The sequence below is a fragment of the Episyrphus balteatus genome, chromosome 4 (assembly GCF_945859705.1).
Source record: "Episyrphus balteatus chromosome 4, idEpiBalt1.1, whole genome shotgun sequence".
Classification (NCBI taxonomy): domain Eukaryota; kingdom Metazoa; phylum Arthropoda; class Insecta; order Diptera; family Syrphidae; genus Episyrphus; species Episyrphus balteatus.
Window position 1 is genome coordinate 37,813,754 of NC_079137.1, and position 3,871 is coordinate 37,817,624.

The following is a 3,871-nucleotide window of genomic DNA, read 5'->3' on the forward strand; positions in this document are numbered from 1 at the left end:
ACAAGTTTAAACTGCATTTATAGACCAGTGCCAATAATTTTTGAAAATAAAAAAAAATTATTTGCAGCATATGGGTGGTTGGAAAATTTAGGATAAATGGTATATGAAAGGGGAAAAATAAATTGCCCACAAAAAAATTAGGGGAAAGGGGGTGGGAGGGCGAAAAAGCTGGGTGGGTGTCAAAAATCGTGGTTTTGTATGATTTCTGTCAAAAGTAGACCTCCTATCGAAAAAAGGTTAAAGCAAAAGTTGTAGATAGTATAAATGTCTACAACTTTTACCCAGATTATTTTTTTATATAAACCCAAAATTATGGAAAAAATGTAAAAATAAGATTCTTTTATTTTTAGCTTTTACAAAAATGGTTGGATTTTAACAAAACTTGGTTAAAAGTAACTTTGTTTTATTTTCTATCTATTTAAAATGCTTTTTGAGCAAAAAGTTAATTTTTGGATTTTTGACGAATTTAATTTGAAAAAATAGCCTATTTTTCAATCAAAAAAGTTACCGAAAAAATTTTTGATTTCTGAAAAGTTTCAAATGAAATTATTTAGATTAAAACCTTTCATTAAAGATTGTGTGGAAAAACTATACTTTTGTTTTAGAAAATATTGAGAAAAATTGAAAAAAAAAAAAAACGATTTTTAAGATTGATTTTCCCGTAAATGACAGTAATATTGGAGAGAAATAATTTTAATTTAACATAAGAATAGCTCTAACATGCAAATTTTTTGAGATATTGAATTTTGAACGTCAAAACACTAATTCAATATAAGTTCAAGGGACCTCAACTCCAAAAATTTATAAAGCGTTTCGCCCAGGTACGACAGTTAAAATAAAAATAATTTTAATAATTTTTTATTATTTTTGTTATTTTTTTTTTTCTTCGTTATTGTCAAAACACTATTTTCGTGATGTTTTGACATGATAATATCTTAAAAACGTGATGCGATAGAATTTTTCTGGCTTCGGATTCAAGCTCAGCGCACAAAAAACCATTAGAAAAATATACTTTGATTTCTATAAAAAAAAACTTTTTGACTAGTGAAATCGAACAGTGCAGAAAAAATGCCTTGTTTCAATATTTTGTTTTTGGATTTGGATTTTAATAATATAGAATATAGTACAGGAAACTTGATACAAAAATACGGGCGTTCTGTGGATTGAAATGCAAGAAGGCTAGTTTGTTCAGATCTGAAAGAAAAACTTAAGTTCTGGTTTTCGGGACGCCCCACCTCCTGTTTAAATCCGCCATTCTGAAAAAAAAACGCGATTTGGTCTTTATCTCCGAACCGACCGAACCAAACCGAAATACTTGTTACACCAAATAAATATTTATTTCCCTTCTTGTACAAGTTTGCTTGCTGTGAGAAAATTACCCCCCCCCCCCCCCTTAATTTAGTAGGAGGGGTAATTTTCTAAAAACCATTCATCAAAATCTCACGATCACAAAAACAAAAAATTCCTGGGAATTATGTTATATAAAAACAAATATTTTTCAAAGAGGATTATCAAAATTGAATATATATATTTTAAAAGTTAGAAGATTTGGCTATGTTTTGTTGTTCTTGATTCGGCATAAATAAAAAAAAAGTATTTGTTTGAATTTCACTGACTTTTATAAGCTTTTACTTGAATGAATTAAGTATTTGTGTACTTAAAGTATTTGCAACTAAGTTTTTAAGAAGCATCAAATAGATATTTGAAAACACGAAATAAAAATTTCAAATTGTAATAGGTACCACATTGCACACTTAATTTTAAATCGTTCAAGAAGAGGCGTTTTCCTTTTTGTAAATTAAAACACGAGCAGATAAAAATATTTAAAAAAATATATTTACTTCATTTTTAACAATTTCAGTTTAGTTTATTTAAATTAACAACAACTTTTGTGGAATATATTTCATTACTTTGAAAATTTTTAATTTGTTTGCACTTATATCCAAAGTCGACCAAGAAAACCATCCTCTTTCTACTCAGCATTCGTCATAATCCTGAATTTGATGATCTTCGTTCTGCCACTCGTGTCACTGCTCCAGTTGCTTCAAAATGCTTCACCCATGTTTTAATGGTTGTCGCTGATGGAATGGCATACGAACCGAAATGTCTTTTGAAAAGTTTCTGTGCTACCACAATCGAGTCACTATTTTTGTAGTAGGCTTTAATTACAAAGGCTCGATGTACACCAGTCCAATTATCCATTGTAACTGAAGATTTTTCATGTTTCTCAGCAAAAATGTAGCTATAGAAAAGAATTTACAAGATGATTGACATTATTATGTGTAAAATTATAATTTTTACCACGAACATCCGGTACTAGATTATTAAATTATTTCTGATTCAACAACTTGATATTCATAAATTCATTTCTAAAAATAATAATTTTTTCATACATATGATTTATGTTTTTTGAAAAATCAAAAAATGAAATATAGATGACACAGGTGATTAAAAGGGCAATAAGGTGATGAAATAACAACCTGACAGACATGCATGCTAATTTGTTAGCTCTTGTTCAACATTTAGAGGACCTCATTAGTCAGCTACACCTAGTATATTTTATTCATAAATTTTTAGCTCTCGTGAAAGAATATAAAAAAAATAATTAAAAATAAAATTCACCCCAGACTATTCGGTGCAATGTTGTTGGTGTTTTTTTGGTTTGGTTGTAGGGTGAATTTAAATTGACAATTAAACTTTGCCAAGAAATGCCTTCTTTTTCCCATTTGGCTATATATTTTGGGTGTAAGGAGGTGGAAATATTGCAAATAGAAACATCGTCAGTTGTGGTTTTATAGGCCCCAGAAGGCGGAGCAAGAACGAAAAAAAATATTATAGTCTTCTCGTAAAATAATTTTAATATTTTAAAAAGAAAACAAAATTTAAAAACAAAACCGATGTACTGTTGTAGTGGGTGTGACTATTTTTTCTATGAATATTCAAGATTTCATTGATGTAATGGGAAATAATTGTCAGGGGGCTTGTGGGGCTCAAGCCCCCCACCCCCCCCAAGCCTTCAAGATTATGTTATGATCTAGCTGATTTAATCATAGTGAACATGATTAACTGAAACTTGTTCGTAAATCTTAAAGATTTAGAGGCAGCTCAGATGCTCGAGCCCCCTCCCAATTCTGAAACGGATGTTTGTTGGAGTAAGAGCATCAGCTGACGTTGAGGGTTGGCGTAATTTCTTTTCGGATTTTAGTCCGATTCGGAATTCTACAGATCAAATTTTTGGTATTTTGACGTCGAATTACATCACCGTTCAATTTGGCAAAACTTCTTATGCAATCTCAAAACGCCGCCGCATTTTAAAGATATTGGAAATAGAAATTTTTGAATCTTAGTGGTCAACATAACTAATGGTTACATTTAGTTCCATTTTGCGCTTCTGTTTTGGAAAGCAACGTGTTACGAAAAAAAATATGAATTTTGGATTAAACATAAAAAAGAAAGTTCATTGAAAATTAGTAGGTATGTATTTGAGACTTTCACGTTCTGCATTTAACTCTTTGGGCATTCACTTGCCGAAAATGAAATTAGGTGTTCTGCATTTTTTCACTCATTTAGATTTTCTGATCGAACTCAGTTCACTTTGTTTCTTGAATTTGGTGCCTTTTTCAACGAATTTTTGGACAAAATATTATCCCAACTTATATTTTTATTGTTTTGTTAAGTTTATTTGTTGTTGATTTAATACCAAATACATAATGCCTCATGGCATAAAATATTATAATTCATCACTGCCTCTGTGTTTGCAGTGCGCAATTCTCCGGCACCCTGGGGGAGAATTGCGCACTCCTTCTGTGTTTCCAACCTCATTCGCTTTACACTAATTCATTTTTTAAAATTTGCAATAATGTTGCTTATG

At 30.5% G+C, this 3,871-nt stretch overlaps 1 long non-coding RNA gene across 1 annotated transcript; it reads right to left on the bottom strand.

Annotated features, from left to right (window-relative positions):
* Positions 1-2,191: 2,191 nt before the first annotated feature.
* Positions 2,192-2,865, bottom strand: LOC129918665 (uncharacterized). Its single transcript, XR_008772982.1, has 4 exons — positions 2,623-2,865; positions 2,481-2,549; positions 2,302-2,369; positions 2,192-2,242 (listed from the first exon to the last, which is right to left on the bottom strand). It is a non-coding gene; the product is annotated as an uncharacterized LOC129918665 (long non-coding RNA).
* Positions 2,866-3,871: the final 1,006 nt, after the last annotated feature.